At 39.8% G+C, this 12033-nt stretch overlaps 1 protein-coding gene across 1 annotated transcript in view; it reads left to right on the top strand.

The window, feature by feature from the left end:
* Positions 1–3765: 3765 nt before the first annotated feature.
* Positions 3766–12033, top strand: part of NCKAP5 (NCK associated protein 5) — a 432579-nt gene continuing 424311 nt past the window's right edge. Inside the window, exon 1 of the mRNA XM_071746512.1 lies at positions 3766–3998. The gene's annotated coding sequence lies outside the window, so the exon portion shown is untranslated. The remainder of the gene's footprint in view (positions 3999–12033) is intronic.

Here is a 12033-nt window from a genome sequence, read left to right on the forward strand (position 1 = left end):
GTGACATTTATATATACTCATAGCTGTAAAAGTTGTTTTCAGCTATATCAGAAATGCTGGTTTAAGTAGGATCGTCATAAACCCATTTGAAAACAGTCTTTTGAAACTAATTCCAAGGTTTTTTCTGTAACAAAGAGCATTGTAAACAACTTCCAAGTGCTCTGAATTCAGAGATGTAGCTCTAAATGTTGACTTCAGAAATGAGCTTAGTAACCATAATGTCTTTTCTGTTACATGTCCTGAAACCAAAACCAAAGAATGCTTTAAATTGCTTTTTCTTTTTTTCCTTCCTTCCTTCCTTCCTTCCTTCCTTCCTTCCTTCCTTCCTTCCTTCCTTCCTTCCTTCCTTCCTTCCTTCCTTCCCTTCCCTTCCCTTCCCTTCCCTTCCCTTCCCTTCCCTTCCCTTCCCTTCCCTTCCCTTCCCTTCCCTTCCCTTCCCTTCCCTTCCCTTCCCTTCCCTTCCCTTCCCTTCCCTTCCCTTCCCTTCCCTTCCCTTCCCTTCCCTTCCCTTCCCTTCCCTTCCCTTCCCTTCCCTTCCCTTCCCTTCCCTTCCCTTCCCTTCCCTTCCCTTCCCTTCCCTTCCCTTCCCTTCCCTTCCCTTCCCTTCCCTTCCCTTCCCTTCCCTTCCCTTCCCTTCCCTTCCCTTCCCTTCCCTTCCCTTCCCTTCCCTTCCCTTCCCTTCCCTTCCCTTCCCTTCCCTTCCCTTCCCTTCCCTTCCCTTCCCTTCCCTTCCCTTCCCTTCCCTTCCCTTCCCTTCCCTTCCCTTCCCTTCCCTTCCCTTCCCTTCCCTTCCCTTCCCTTCCCTTCCCTTCCCTTCCCTTCCCTTCCCTTCCCTTCCCTTCCCTTCCCTTCCCTTCCCTTCCCTTCCCTTCCTTCCCTTCCCTTCCCTTCCCTTCCCTTCCCTTCTTCCTTCCCTTCCCTTCTTCCTTCCTTTTTCTTCCTTTTCCTGCGGGAGCGAGAATATGGTTGATAAACGAACTTCTGGTTTATTGCGCAGCAACTTTCGCTTATATAGTGCTTCCGTGACCACGCCCCTGCCACCAACACGCACTTTTATTGGACACCTGTAGCACAGCGAATCCCTGGTGCAGGTAGCACCGGAGTATGGGCCGATCTAATTGGCCTCCCAAACATGGGGTTGGGCATAGCAAAGGGGTTGCACCTCCCATCTCTTCTAGAATATTTGTGAATATTCTCCAACATTCTCCAAGCCTCTCTAACATTCCACAACATTTTCCTTCCTTCCCTCTCCTTCTCTCTCTCCTTCTTGCTTTCCCTCTCTCTTTTCCTCTGTTTTTTAAAATTTCAATTGAATTCTAATACTTGTATTTTGGAATTGCACATGTCAAGGGGCATTTCTAACAATCATTTTAGGTGTGCGTAGGCAAGGATGTAAAGATTGGAAAAGGTGGTGCTGGGCAAAGGGAGGGAAAGAGCAAGATTACAGAGTCACTATTCTGGTCTATGAAAATCTCCAGTAACTATTTCTTGTCTGTCTCTCTCCTGGTAAATGTCACTGTGCAGACACTGAGCAGACAGTCAGAATGCTCAGTAGTTTATTTTGAGTTTAGTGGGCTGGTGGAAGTTGAAACTGTGCAATGTGATTAAGAAAGCTCTTCTTCTTTGCAGAAGCATCAATTATTCACAACATAGTGACACCTCAGGAAAAGAGGAGGAGAAAAGGAGTCTGTTTACAGGAAGCTCCAATATACAGTTTCCAGGAATAAGAAGGGAAAGAAAAACAAGTACAACTCCTAGTTGCAAATGTGTTTTGGATTTCTTCTGTGTTCCAATGACTGTAGCTCCATAGAACGGTGATTTACAACATAGAGTGTAGGTATAATTTTTTTTTTTTTTTTTGCCAAATGTCACAAAATGCTGTTGCCAGGAGACTTTGAAAAAAAACCCTGTAGACATCAAGTCATCCTGAAGGCAATGAAATACCAGTGAGGAAAGTGTGGTAGAAGCTATGGCTTGAGAGGAAAAAGAATCTTTCATTCAAAGCTCATAGGATCTTTTCACTATTAAAATTCAGTACACTTGCAGAAAACAGACTGAGGGAGGAATCAAATAGAGTTTTATGGTTTCATAACTTTTACAAGTCTCTTTAAAGCTCTCCACTGTTATTCACTCTTCAAAGGCAGTCAATGGTATGCAGAGTATCAAAGGAGCAGTCTGAAAAAAAGTAAGCTTTGAGAACCAATTACTAAAATGTGATAGTACAAACATGCATTTATCAGTTAGCTTATCAAGACTCTGATACAAGGATTGATTCCAAGAGGAGCAGCATGCTTCACAACATTCCCTAATAATAAATCACCTTTCAGAAGTCCTTGGGGAACACCTGTGTAACTAAAATGAATACCTACAACCTAGTACAAGTGGTGCCTTCAGACAAAGTTGGCTGAAAACAGTGTTTACCTGCTACATCTTCAGAACAAGTCAGGGTAAGTAATATCTGGCTGTGTACCCTGGAGTTCCAGGTTTCCCTGAATAATATCTTGTAATTCACCCAGCAGAAGAAATCTACATGATATCTTCCTATTTCTCCCCATTACAGGGCCAAAGCTCTGCTTCAGAAATGAATGTGGGATATGATTTTAATTTCCATTCTTAATGATTTAATTTAGTGTTTGTGCTTTACCACAATGTTCTAAGGTTTCAGTTGAAAATATATTTATTCTCTATCCCCCAATTCTCTGCTCCATAGTCCCTTGCTATAAATGTGTTTGTGTCTGGGGAGCAGGGATTGGTCAGTATTGTGGGAGTTGTTCTTGTCATGGGTGGACTTATTTAAAGGAAAGCTTGTCTTTCCATCTTCTTTAAAGATGCCTGAACTCTGAAATCATCTAATCTCTTCTGCAATATTCATAGCTAGGTCCTTCTGACTGTGATCTATTCTTAGCTCTCATATATATCACCCTGACCTCTGAAATCTGTATTATAATTCAGCCAAGTGTAATACCTTTAAAGAAAAGGTTTTATTCATGAGAGGAGGGAGGTAAGAGTATGTATGCATGTGCATGTATGTGTTGTGGGAGACATGGCTCAAAGGAATTCAGGAATATCATGAACTACAAGCTCTGCATGACTCAGGAGCTACCTTCCAGCCCTTTTCATATCCTTGGTTTGGATATTACAGCTTTTTATTACAGTTCTTTTATAAAAACAATCCTTGCATAAGACTGTACTTTTTTAGCACTAACACATTAAAAACAACCACAGTAGTGTCTTAACCAGGGGTATGGAGAAGTCTGTTGCAGAAGGAGTATATGAAGTTTGCTGTAGTGATTGACAATTGGATTGACCGAAGCAAGAAAAAACAGGTTGGGAAGAAACAACACTTGGCTTAGATTTTTGTCTCTACAATCCACCATCATCCACTTGTCTGGTGTGTGCCAGCAGGGTAGGGAAAGAAGGAACAAGAGGTTGGCTCCAGGTGTACTGGTAGCAAAGCCAGTTGTGGGATATAAGCACTGTGAGAAGTTTTGACCCTTAGATCCTAGAGCTAAGGGCCTTGAAATGCTTCTGGCTGAATGTGGCTCAGCTTGTGGCCTGTGTGATGCTTTTATCTGGCTTGCTTGGAGGAGTCAGAGGGCTTCAAGGGCTGCAGGTATCCCCCATGGCTGAATCAGCCCTCTCTCTGCCACAGAGAGCCAGGCAGTCATGAGTGGGTTTGTTGCTCCTTTAGGGGATGGGACTGCCAAGTGTAACCCTGACTGTCTGGGTGAGGCTGTGGCAGGAACAGGAGGGTGCATTGGGTGACTGCTGCTGGGACATAATGTGCTGGAGGTGGGAGTGGGTTTGGTGGAGCTCAGGGACAGACATGTCTGAAGATAGGTACGTGGGAAAAGAAGAGTTTTCCTTCCCTGAATCTGGCCACAGTAGAGCTGAAGTTTGGAATCCTCTCTCCAATATCCCCCCAAATATTGCCTGAGGGGACAGTGTCATTTTCCTTCTCTTCAACAATCCTGACAAGTAAAAAGAAGCTCCAGGAGGTAAGTCTTGAATGAACTTGAAATTCATATGACCACATGCAAGTTAAGGCAGTGGACACTGCTCCTCTGTGCACAAGCTGTATAAAATCCTGGGAATCAAGGGTTTGACTCCACATGACTGATGTTCCCTGCTTCTTACACCATGGCCAGGCTGGGAGACTCACCTGCCAGGATGGTTTATGGAAGGAGGAGCCCACACCACTTGCAGACATCTCTCCCTTGCCTTCTGACGATCTTTTTTTGTTCTGCTTTGCTCTACTTGTACTTGTTAAATGCAAAACTGTAATTGTAACAGGCAGCTGTTACCCTGAGAGGTGAATCTGAGTGATTAACTGTGGATTTGCTAAGAAGTTCTTGTGGAAGCCATTCACATCCTGAAGCTATAGATTGAGGTAGATAATAACAGCTGTTAATTAAAAATAAGGGTCCAAGATGCAAATTAAAAATTATCTTCCATTTACATTCTTGATTAGTAAACTAAAAATGTTGTAATATAGTAGTTACTGTTTTCTACTTAACAACAGGACAAAATGGTTTGTTCTGGTTTTTTGTTTTGTTTTGTTTTTTAAACTTAAGGCTCTTGGCTATTTGACACAATTAGTTGGGATTTTCCCCTTAACATTGCCCAGAGAAATCTAAACCCTTGAACACATTACAGACAAAAACACCAGGCACTAATCAAATGAAAAATAGAAAGCTCTCCATCTATTTTAGACCCAGACAGTTTTATTTACATGGTCAGCCCTAATGTTTCACTCTGTGCACACACAGATACCCTGCATGTACAAGATTGTGTGATGTTACAACCATCAGTTGCCATCAGAGCAAGACTGACCCAACCATGAAGCACTCTGCTGCTTGTAGCAACCACGCTGGGATAAGGGATTTGAAGGGCTTGATCTTTAGAATGAGAAAGGAAAGAATTAAAATTAACTTTTGTTTCCCCCCTCTTTTTCCACCCTCTCTTCTGTATAGCTCTTTCCAAGGATTTATATGCAGATTGGAACCATAAGTGTTTTCTACTCTCAGATCACCCTGCCCATGGCAAAGTGTTTGCATTCAATAATGCCATAAATTGGTGATAACAAAGAACAAGGGATGTAAAAATATAAAAAAAAATGTTAAAAGAAAAAGAAGTTCTTGTATCCAATAACAATAGCTGCCCTAGCAAAACATCTTCTTCCCTCTTTGAAAAACAGTAAAACTAATGCTTTGTGAACATTTTTAATTTAAACTGAAGTTGTTATAGTTGTTTATTTTATTATGAGAATGTTTAAGTCTGGTGTATGATTCATACCCCTAACAAAGCAGACAAGTATGAACTTTTTGATTACTCCCTACCTTATTAAATAATTTAGAAATAATTTTATTAACATTGTAAAAAAAAAAAAAAAAATTAAAAAAAGAACAGTGCCTTCTGCAAATAGCAAAATGTGTTTAAATTGCCTTTGGGAACATTTTCTAAAAGTTTATCTGTGTCTCTCATTCCATAATAAAAAATGGTCTTTTACCTGAAACCAGCTGCCACACGGAGCAATACTGAAAGATTATTCTCACTTTTCCCAAGATGGTTAATGTACCACTGGCTGAAAAGAAATAAATCATTCTGAGTCTACATAAAAACCCCATTTTAGATCATCTAGACTTTTTTTTTTTTTTTTTTTTTTTTTTTTTAACATCATGAAGGTACACACAGCCATGTCACATTGTTCTAGGACTCAAAGACAATAACCTCTCATATTTCCAAAGGAAAGGCTTTATCTGTTCTATCTGTTTATTTAAATAGAAGTAATGTGACTTCCTTTGCAACCGTGGTCACCAAGGCATTCAGAACAAGCATTTGAAGAGTTTCTCTATGCATAACAAACTTAATTGTCTTCCAGAGTAATTTTAAAGTATTAATTTTCCTATGCATTAATAATGCATATAACACATGCCCAAAGATTTTTATTTTCCTCTTCTGCTGCAATATATGGCAAGACTTTTCTTTCCACCAAATGAGTATGAAGTTTACTGGAATGCTGGCAGCGGTACCTGTATTTTCCAAGATCAGCAGCTCTAAGTTAGACCTGCCAGCTAAACTGCTTATGCTTGGCAAACCGGAGAATCCCAGCAGACAGATTTTTCAGAGATCTCAGGATTTGCACTGGAAAGTTTAAAAGCCCAGCAAGAAGCACAGTGGGCAGGTAGCTGGTTTCGTATCTCAGTATCTAAAGGGCAGGTGTCAGGAGGATGGGACCAGACTCTTCAGTTGTGTCCAGTGACAGGATAAGGGGCAGTGGTCACAAACTGGAACATGGTAGGTTCAACCTAAACATAAGTAAAAACTTCCTGACTGTGGTAGTAACAGAGCACTGGAAAAGGCTGCCCAGAGATTGTGCCATCCTGTGAAACCTGCTCCAGGTGAGCCTGCTCTGGCCAGGGGCTTGGACTTGGTGATCTCTGAAGGTCCCTTCCACCCCCTGACATTCTGGGATTCTGTAATTCATGTCTGAAACAAGTTTTATATCTGAAACAAAATTACTGCCAAATTCCCAACCTTGAAGATTCTTGGATTTGGTCCCAGTGGAGTGAAGTCTTGTTTTAGAAACAAAACACACCTGAAAACTTTGTGTGCAGCAGAAACTTTCCTTTTCAACCTACTCTGTTTCTGCTTTGGAAGGCAATACTGCTCTGCTGCCTTTTGTCACTAAATAAGTTGCATCATCCAGTTAGACACACATTTTTTTCTTCAAACTTTTCATTAAAAGCCTACTGATTTTTTTTCAGTGTCTTAGGCTGGGACTTCTTACATTTGAACAATCTATTCAATTTAGTACCAGACAGCTAAATGCTGATCTGTGACCTCATGGAAGTGGTTGCTTTATAATATCTTTAAAAAAAAAAAAAATCTGTAACTTTCTCTTGTGGTAACTTATGTCTGTTTTCTCCTCTTTGACATTAAGCACTGCATACTCACCTTGGGATTCAAAACCATCAGCCTGGTTGTTTTTTTTTTTTCCCCTAATTCATGAATTATCAGTGATTCTACTGAAAATCCATAACCCAAACCCAAATGCAGGTTGCTGTACTAGTCCTGAAGGTCTGACAAAGGGTGCTGGTAACAACCTGGGGTTTTTGTCTTAAAGCTGGGAATTCAGAGGCTTCTGTGGAGAAGCAATGCTGAAGTCTGCTTGATGTACACGTCTGCACTGCATGTTACACCAAAGAGCAATAAGTGATGTTTTCCTCAGCTGCAAGAGTCAGACTTCCTATACAATCTGTGAGAATGAGTCCTGACACCAAAATTAAGCCAGGCAGCCTCAGTGCTTAAATTGGGTACTCAGGAAATCTCACATCTGAGCTCCCTGACTACAAAGTGGGGACAAATATACTTTCTGGACATTTTATTTGTGTTTTGGAGACTACATCTCTCACTGCTTATGAATTGCAAAGGCACAGCCTGCTGAACTCAGTAAAAAGGTCTGCATTTTATATTGTGAAGCTTTCTAAAATCTAGTATTAAAACATTTTTGTGTGTATAATATAGAGATAAGAACTAAGAAATACTATGTGAGTTGTCATTAATTTTTTCAGGTTCTGAGATCAGTCCTGAAGCCCTCAGGCAGACTCCAAGTGTTTGTTGTTCATGGGTGGGAATTCAAGTTCAACAATGCTAAAATGGTCCTACTATGTGAATTTAACTGATTTTTTAAAGGAAATAATACTGCCTTTTCCACTGTTCTGCTTGGTACAGATGCTGCAAGGGCAACTTATTTTTAATGGTATTTTGAAGTGGCCTAGGAAAGAGCAGGGAAATAAAAAAATAAAATGTGCATTAAAATTTAAAATCACATAGAAGTAATTAAAGTACAAATAATTAAAAGCTATATTCAAATTTATGTAGGCAATTGTGATCTCTAATCACAGAAATAAATAAACAGTGTGAGTTTTGTGACATCATGACACCAATCAAAAATAACAGTCACATAGGAATCATAAAATCACCCATCCATCAAATACATTGTGAATGAGCTGGTAAATCACAATTAACCCATAATTATTGCAGATGATTTTGTTTAATCAGATGAAGCCAGAAACTGAAGCCCTACTTCTTTTCTTCTCTCATGCTATAAACCTTTAAAAAATTCTTGAGACCAGTGGGAACTTTACTGTTGATTGCAGTAAAGTTATGGATTTACCCCTGATTCTTGCTGCTGTGAAAGGAATATCAGATCTAGTGAGTCCAGGTGCTGGAACTGCCCAGACAGCAGTAACTGTAAGAAAATTTCTGGAAATTGAGTAGTTGGATAAGCACTTAACAAGGAGAGAGGACAGGCATAGAAACCAGCAGCTGTTATATTGAGTAACAATGTCTGAGACTGGGAAGGAGAAACAAACACATTTGCACAAGAACTGAGCCTCTTCCTCTGCAAGTGGAAAAATAGGAAGAAGAGGTTTGTGAGAAAGAAGAATAAGGAGCCTCTAGTGGAGAAAGAAGTAGAGGATGGGTTAGGATATTATAAATTCATTAGGAAAAAAAAAGTACAGAAAAAGAGCTCCAGTTTTTCATAGACAGCGGTTAAATGTTCTGTGGGGAACAGAGCTGTGGAAGATTGAATTTCCATCTGGTGTGTATTTGAATCAGCAAGCTGTCAAAGAATGTTTCTTATAAAATAGGGAACCAAGATCTGATCTTTCTTTTATTAGTGAAAAAAACCCAAACCAACAGAAGAAGCTTCATGTTTATTTTATTAAAGTGAAAAAACCATGAATTACTTCTTTTTCAGTTGGATCAGACCCACAACAAATTTGTTGCTAGAAAGGGAATACCATGGGAATCATATTCATAATCAAGAAAATAAAATTGCCAGCTCGAAATGAAGAGTAAAAAGCAGCAACTAGAACTGTAGTCATGGTGGCATTAAAAATTAACTTTTACAAGATGGTTGTCCAGAATGCTCTCTCAAGGGGCACAGCAGTATAATTGTCATAACTTCCCATGATCTGCATATCCCATATGATTGTGTTGTAACTGTAACTGAGCTGCTGCTAGGAGACAGTTTAATCATTAAAAAAGCTGCAGTTTTGATGGTGGCTTCTGTGGTGCTTATAATGCGATAACCTCTGCAAAAGGTCCAAAGTAGAGATTTTATAGATACAGAATGAAACTCAAACAATTTATTACGATGTGTTTGAGTCACCTTTGACTGATGGTTTTGTTTCCCATTAATGCTTGGCATTAATTGAAATTGAAATTCCTGAGATTTACATTCAGCACCCGGGACAATCAATGTCCAGACTTTTTAATGGATATCCAGTGCTGCAATTTTCTTTCCCTTTTCGAGTAAGGCCTCCAGGTTTCTGAGTTCTCTCCAAGGAATGCAGTACCCGCGGCTGGCAGGTGCTGGGTGGTGATCACCACGTTTCCTGACATTTATATTTTTTCCTCTGTTGTGTTCGACACATTTTACAGTGCCATCTAGTGACTTGTCTCGTTAAATGCAGGTATCTACTTATATCTCGTTTCTCTCATTAGTTCTACTTTACCTCCACTGGGGTAAAAAGTCCATGATCTGAAGACAAGCACTTAGCAAAGACACTGCAGCTTCTCCATTTCTAGATGCTTGGTGCCTTCTTCCTCTTCTCACTGTCCCCAGCTGTTTGCCTTGCAGAATGGAGTAGTGAATTGGGTGAGAACTTCAGGATTTTCATAGACTTTACTGAAGTCTCTGTGTTCTCCAGTCATCACTTGCAGTACATTTAAGAACCAGAGAAAAATCCCTTAGCATTTGTAATAATCCTTCTGCTTTTTTTCATACTGGGTTGTTGAGAAGTAGGAACCTATTCATCTCTTGTTCTGATGAGCATGGCAGAGTCCACTATTCCTAACATCAGAACTCAAAACCAAATCTAATGAAAAGGATGAATTAGAGAGAACTGACTGGGGGAACAGTGTCCCACTATTACTATCTGATCTACAGATGTCTCTTTCAGAAAGGCATTTTACAGGACGGGGAGAATGGGGATCAAGACATGCTTAGGTTATAAGCATAATCTTCTCATTCCGTAACCTTCTCATTCCATGAGTGCAAAAGCCTTTCCAGAATTTTAAGAGCCTGCATGCAGTAGCTACCTGGAGTCTCTAACTGACTCATGTTGCTTTTTCTCCAGTTATGGTTAAGAGAGGAACTTTGTCCTTCTCTAAACAGAAACAATACATAAAGCTATTATTGCACTGCAGGAACAGACCAGCATGTCCTTTGTGGACTATTTTAGTTGCTTCTTATTTTACAACATGAAACAATCACTGTCAGAGATACAAGACTGAACTCCAACATCAGAGCTGAATGTTCCTGAATTCAAAGTCTGAGTTTAAGCTGAAGCATTCCTAAAAAGTTTAAATTCATCCTAATACAAACACGAGTTCACTTTTCAAGCCAAGATTTTGTCCACATATGTCCTTGTCAGCTGGTACTCTAGTTTGCAAACTTAAAATTTTATACTCTTTATCCATTTCACACTTTAACAAGGATATAGCTGCGGGCTTAAATCCAGCAACTTTGTGTACATTTTGACTCTTTTCTAGAAGTAAATAAACTGAGAAGTGTTACCCATGAGCAGCTTTGGTGATCCTGGGAGGTAACTGGTTTGACACCATACTGTAATCTTATAATTAACCATGCAGCTTTTGCTACTTTTTTTCCCCTTTTTTCTGTCACTTTCCACTCCCAGTAATAAAATGCTTACTTTTAGATTCAGGCTTTTGCATTCTTGAATTTCTATTTGTCTCTGTGACTCTATGCCATAGGGCTGTGCAAGTCTTTTTGTATAAAAACTGGTTCTCAGTAATTGGCATTGCCTTCCTACTTTGTGTTACTTGAAGCTCCAGTACCATGCAACTTCTTGGACCATCTTCTTGGACCAATATTTTTATTAAAAGGATAAGCAGAACAGGGACTGGCACTGATCATCTAGTTCCAGCTCCCATGCATGGGCAGGGATGTGTTCCACCAGACCAGGCTGCTCAAAGTCCCATCCAACTTGGCCTTGAACACTTCTAGGGATGGGGCATCCACAGAGTCCCTGGGCAACTGCTCCAGTGTTTCACCACCCTCATGGTAAAGAATTTCTTCCTAATATCTAACCTAAATCCACTTTAATAATTAATCTCCCTTGAGGCAGTGAAAGTGATTCTTGGTTTAAATCCATAGAGATTAGTTCCAATGCATTGACAATATCTAAAAAAACAGTTACCTTACTGAAGAGAGACACTATAGACTGCCACAATCTAGCTTGATAAAATCATGTGGCATCTTATCACAGTTTTCATTTATCTCTCCATCCTAGATTTACCCATTCTACAGTAATGATACTGAAGTCTTGCAAAATGTCAGTTCTACCTCCTCACTTGCTCCTTGTAAAAATACACATAGTAAATTTATTTATTTTTTCTCTGAGTCATAGGGTATTGCTGTCAAATTGTAGGAACAAATATCTGCTGTAGTGGTGATTTTTCTACACCTTTGGGTGGCTGCTATTTACCTCTTTATGTTCTGTTTTGTTCTGTTTGTTCAAATTTTGGTAATTCATGGGATGTGGTAAATGCCATACTCTCCTTCTCATGAATGTAGACTTCCCTATTGAGAACAGAAGAAAAGCTGTATTTAACTTACCAGATTAACTAGCTGATTAAGTGTTGTTTAGTGTCCAGGAGTGAAAAATCCTAGATGTTGTAGGAAAGTACTCATTTGATTTTGGATAGCCAATCAGACAAGAATTTGATCTCTTTGTTCCTGTCCTCCATTTTCCTGAGCAAGATGGTAGTAATCAGAGCATTTCACACAGGTGGTCTGTATTTACAGCCCTCCTGTTTTACATGAATGCAAGTGCTGCCTTCTGTTAAAGCAACTTTCACTAAAGCTCCAGGTAGTTTATGGGAAGGAAAATCTATTTTAGGAACCACTTGTGAGTTGCAGAAAGAAGGAAATGAGCTCTCCTGGGTACTCATCCTTCTAACAGCGTTGCTGTAACTGACTGGAAGAGTGAATTACCC

Source organism: Heliangelus exortis, chromosome 6 (genome assembly GCF_036169615.1).
Source record: "Heliangelus exortis chromosome 6, bHelExo1.hap1, whole genome shotgun sequence".
NCBI classification, from domain to species: Eukaryota; Metazoa; Chordata; class Aves; order Apodiformes; family Trochilidae; genus Heliangelus; species Heliangelus exortis.